The sequence below is a fragment of the Microtus ochrogaster genome, linkage group LG9, assembly GCF_000317375.1.
Source record: "Microtus ochrogaster isolate Prairie Vole_2 linkage group LG9, MicOch1.0, whole genome shotgun sequence".
Taxonomy (NCBI): Eukaryota; Metazoa; Chordata; class Mammalia; order Rodentia; family Cricetidae; genus Microtus; species Microtus ochrogaster.
The window spans coordinates 12,739,180-12,745,000 of NC_022034.1; positions in this window are offsets into that span (position 1 = coordinate 12,739,180).

Sequence of the window (5,821 nt, forward strand, 5' to 3'; positions counted from 1 at the left end):
CCTTCCCTTCCTTTGCCAGGTCTCTCATTGGCCTATAAGTTACCAGTCAGATTAGGCTGTCTGTCCACTGAGCTTCAGGGGTCCCCCTGTCCCTTTCTCCCTTCCAACTGCTGGGATTATGCATACACACCCATGTGTTGCCATGCCTAGGATGTTTGTGTGGGCTCTGCAAACATACCAACATGGACGGGAGAAATGTCATGGGGCCCAAGGCGTCTCTGATGCACATAACTCCAGCACAGGTTTTCTGTGAGTTCACAGGGAAGGAAGGAAGGAAAAGTTTGGGTTTTCCTTTGAAGTTAAGAACCACCTACAAAGGCTTCTGGAGACACACACATGGTAGATAGATAGAGTTTAGCTCTTCTTTTGTTTCCCCTAGGATGCTGCTGACATCTGAGGACTCAGGTCCTGGAGAGGCAGGCACTATCAGTCAGTCACCAGGGATGTGAACCAGCTGGGCACCCTGCAGGGCTGAGTGGGATGTGTGCTTCTGAGCCCTAGTTGCTCCTCCTCTCCAGCTGGGCACAACAAAGGACCTTGTTGGCATTGCTCTCCCAAGTGAGACAGAAAGGAGGCTTGGGGACACATCTGAGTGGCCTTGCTTCTCTCTCTCTTTCTCTCTCTTTTTCTCCTTCCAAGGGAATATGGAGCAGGCAGGAGCCTTTTTTTGAATTAGCCCAGTTTTTTTTTTTTTTTTTTTTTTTGTTCAAAGGGACAGTCTGCAGACTGTATTTGGAGGAGTCTGTCTGTGACAGTCTGTGCCTTCTCTTGGCTGCTCTCACTGGGGAGTGATACCGCTTCCAGTGTGCATTCCGAGATTTGGAACCAGGTTTTCAAATGCCCCGGGGAATATTGGTCTATGGTTTTCTTTCCTTGCTGTGTCATAATCTGGTTTCAGTATTAGAGTAAAACTGGCTGCATGGTGATATTGGTTGAGAATGTGACTGCTAACTCCTGTGCCACAAACAGGACATTTGTGTCACCTGTGACCTCCTTTTAAGCCAGGGAAGTTCGTGAAATAGATGACAGGAAGATGGTGGAGCTGAAGGATGGGGTGGAGTGGTTTGGGCACTGTCTTCTGGATATGACATGGCTATTGTAATCATGAACACATTAGGTATGACTGCATGCATGGGGGCTGCACAAAGAGCAAACACACACATGTGGATGCACACACATGCATGTACACACAAGCATACACACATCCACAAACATGTATGCACCACACACACACATGTACACACACGTGCACAGACACACAAGGAAACGAGGGACATGAGGGTAGGAAGGAGGAATAGTTGGGGTCTGTGGGAGGAAGAAGTGAAGGGGTCGTGGGGGAGGTAAATGTGTTCACACTGTATGAAGCTGTGAAAAATTAAGAATTAATTAAAAACGCAGCAGGGGTAAAAGTTCTCAGCTATGTTGAGTGTGAGGTGGATGCTGTAGAGCAGTGGAACAGAGCGAAGCCTAAGACATCTTCACAGTAGAGAAGATCCAGCCAGAGATGGACGTGCCGTGAAGTGCACAGGAGACTGATGAACGGGGTGGCCCAGGACACTAAGGAGGGAGGTAACTGCGGCCACTGTGCATTCAGCGCTGTGCAAACCCCTCCGATGAGGCCAGGCTGGGATCTTCCTGTCCCCACCTCCCTGGTTTGGGACCACGTGTGGAGTCGGTTTTTAGATGGGTTCTGCAGACCCCACTCAGACCCCTCTGCTCACAAGGCACATGCTCTACCAACTGAGTTCCCTTCCTGCTCACAGTTGTGCTTTTCTGTTGTTGTTGTTGTTGTTGTTGTTGTTGTTGTTGTTGTTGTTGTTGTTCTTCTTCTTCTTCTTCTTCTTCTTCTTCTTCTTCTTCTTCTTCTTCTTCTTCTTCTTCTTCCTTCTTTGCCTCCCTCCTTCTCTACTTCTTTCTTCCTTTTTTTTTTTTTGAGTGAATACATTGGTCTGCCCTCTGTCATCCTCTGAAGGTGATCACTGCACAAAGCCATGGAGTTGAAGAGGAATGTTGGGCTTCAGCCAGGGCCGGCTGTGTCTTTTTAAGACCACAAGGCCTGATGGCTGCATGCTCTCTGCTGTGTCCGGTAGCAGCAGTTTTATCTCGTTTTCTTCACAGGTCCAGCTCTCCCCATTTCCTTAAGATGTGCTACTTTAGAAAAATCTCATGTTATTCATATTTATGTGTCTGTCTGTGTGAGTGTTTGCTGCATGTGTGCCGATGCCTGCAGAGGGAACAGGGGTCAGAATCGTCAGGACTGGAGGCAAAAGTGATCATGAGCCATTTGATGTGGGTGCTGGGAACTGAACTCTGGTCCTCTAGAAGAGCAGCAAGCACCCTTCACTCCCATTTCTTCAGCCTTTTATCTTTAGGGAAAAAAACATCTCTCTTTATGTGTGCTTGTATGTGTGTGCATGCATGTGTGCATGTGTGTGTATGTGCACAGACTCATGCATGGCATGCAAGCATGCAGAGGCGAGAGGATAACTTTTGGGGACTGCTTCTTGTCCTCTACTGCCACTGCCCGGCAAACTTCAGGCTAGCGGGTCCGTGAGTTTCTGGAGAATTCTTCTGCCTTTGCCTCTCATTTTCCTTTAGGAGTTTAGAGATGCATGCTACCGCATCCAGCCTTTTAGGTGGGCTCTGGAAATTAAACTCTGGTCAGCAGGCTTGTATGGCCAGCACTTTTTCCCAGCTAAGACAGCCCCCTTCCCCAGTCCAGCTACCTTCTTAAATAATGGAAAATGGTATTGGGAGGCTACAGTCGGGATTGCTCGTGCTCTCTTGGTTTTTTGCCAATAGACAGAGCTAGGCCATAAACTAGTGTGTGGGTATGTCAAAGAAAAAAGCAACATGAATTCATATGATATCTTTTATTTAAATTGGGACTGTTGGACTTTCCCCTAAATTATTCTGTGTTTCATCTGCATATTTTTTCATCTACATCAAGAAGGACACAGGGCATGATGGGTCTGGAGTGGCCCACTGCCCATTTGCTCTACCCATTTTTACAGGAAGCGGAACACAGTACCGCCACTAGTCACCATTACCGAAGACAGTTTAGTCAGATTAGTAGAAATTGTTAAAGGGTTGGTAAAAACCTCAAAACCAGACATGATGTCCCATAACAGTGACTAAAATCTTCCCAAAGCACAGACTCTAAGATGGATCAGGCCTTTGAGCCCTAAGGCGTGTAAATTCCTCCCATCCCTTTGTAATCTCTTCCTTGGCCTAAAGCAGTGTCTGCACTATATACTGGCTGACTTTTGTGCTATTGGATAGGTGTTTGCATCTCTTCTTTTTCTCTGCTGTGAAAATTTTTTCTTATTCTGCTTTGTACGTGGTAACATAAACTTAATGATTTAATCTGATTATTCATAATGTGAATCAATTTTTATTTCCTATAAGTTATATTATTTAACAATACATCATTAGAATTTGTCAACTGAAGGTTATCATTCCTAATTACTTAACAGTTACTTTTATTTGATTACTCAATGACATCATCATGCATATAAGATATTAAGCTTGCATATGACTATTACGTTCTTTATCATTTTAAAATTTCAATGGCTTCCTGCTTCTGAAGCATCCATTTCAATAATTTCCCATTTATTCAATAATTCTTTAAAATGTAATGATGTCATTTTTCTGCTGTTTCTTCCCTTCAACCCTTCTCATGTCCTCTTCCTCCAAGCCCTTCTTACCTCTCTTTACTCCCTCTAAAATTTATGCCATTTTTTATTATTGTTACACATACACAACTATGCCTGTAAACACGGTCTGCTGAATCCATTCAGTGTTGCTCATGTGTACATGATTTCAGATGACCACTGGTATTGGAAAACCACCTGGGGGCTAATGCCTGAGAAAGCCTCTCAGCTGTAGTGGCCTGAAGTTCTTTGTCTAGGGGTGGGGCAGCTTGGAATTTCCTCATTCCACTATAGCACACCTGTTAGTGATGACCTTGTTCAGGTCTTGTTCAGGCAGCCATATTGTTGTGATAACCACTATTATAGAGCTATTGGCCGTACTGGTTGTTGCTGTGGCTCACAGGGATCACGGCTGGGTAGGAGTACTGATTGCTTCTCACCTTGGACAGTTTGCATAGCACCTTCTGGTTCTCTGGAAGCCAGTCCCCAAGGAAGAGGCTTTCAGGTCCGATCCAGGAGGAATCTTGTGGGTCTCATGGCTGAAGTATACAGTGTCTTCAGCATTGGGACTTACCTTTAAATTCTGGGAGGCAACCGAGGACAGTGGCAATAACTTATATTGTTTTGGGAATCTCTTAGATTAGTGTGACCAACAAATTGAACACACACACCATATATACACAGCACAGTGCACAAATACAACTTTCATGGTCTTACTTCTCTAAGTAATTAGATATCTAATGTGCATTAGAAGTCTTTCTGCTGCTCTCCCAGTCATCATTTGCTTTGCTTGAATAGATTCTATTTTTCTGATAGATTTCTCAGGAGGATGCATGAAAACAAGATTCTTTTTAACTTCCTTGTGAATAGTTATTTGTATTCTAACTTGAAGGTTAGACTTACTGGGTATAAAAGTCTTTGTTTTATATTTTCATTCTTTAAGTATTTGAACTATGTTTATTTTCTTTTGGTGTAAGAGTTAATATTTAGTACTTTGATGTAAATTTAATTTCACTTTTTATGTGTTCTTTTTGTATGCTATCAAAATGATTTTTTTCTTTAAAATGCACCAAGTTCATCCACAAAGGGCTTGTGTTGATCATTTTGGTTTGGCATTCTTGAGGATTACGGAATTCTCTCAATGCATGATTGCACATATTTTCTTCAAGGAAGATTATTTTGAGTTACAGCACGAAGATTTATTTTTAAATTTATGTATGTGGAGTGTTTCGCCTGCATGCCTGTCTGTGCACCACATGTGTGTTTGGTGGCCACAGAGGTGAGAAAAATGCATCAAACTTTCTGGAACTGGAGTTATAGGCAGTTGTGAGCTGCCGTGTGGGCATCAAACCCCGGTCTTCTGGAAGAGCAGCCAGTGCTCTTAACCACTGAGCCATCGCTCCATCCCCATCACATTATAGTTTAATTGTTTCTTCTCCTTTGCTTTTCAGGGACTGCTACGATCCCTATGGTAGAGCCTTTTCAGTTGTCCGCAGTATTTCTCATCTTCTGCTGACTATTTAACATCTGCTTTTTATATTTTCTTATTAAAACTATTGTGACTTTCAGTAGGCACTTCTAATTGTGTTTATTCTTGTGTTTCTTGTAATTTAATTCATAAAATGATTAAATTTAATATGTAAGTTTTTAAAAGTTTGTCCCTTTGTTTCTAGGTTTTCCCTAAATCTGACTTTTGTTATTCTAACATGGCTTGTATTATTTTTCTTAATGTCACTCAGCTTGTTTCAAAGGAGCCCGTTACAATTCTGGCATACTGTCACTAGGGACATTATTCTGGGAGTTTTTTTTTTTTTCTTATAGTCATTGTATAAGAGAGTTGGCCTATATAATTATATATTACTAATTTTCCCGTGAATTCAAGTTTTCTCGATTTTAGGGTCGGGAGGCAGAGTTAGAGAGTTAAAGAAACTAGATGATATTGGCTCTTGCAATTCCATCACAGGACCCTCATCCTTGCCCAGCATAGATGGCAAAACCCTTTTCGCCCCAAGCTCCTCTGAGCCAGCTCAGCACCGGCTAGTGAAAACCCGCTGGTTGTATGAGGTTCTGCCCATAGGGTGCCACTTCTTCTATCTAGTTCTTGTCAAATGACCAAGATGTACAGGCTCAGACAACAGAGGCACCACATAACTGCTTCTCTCTAGTTC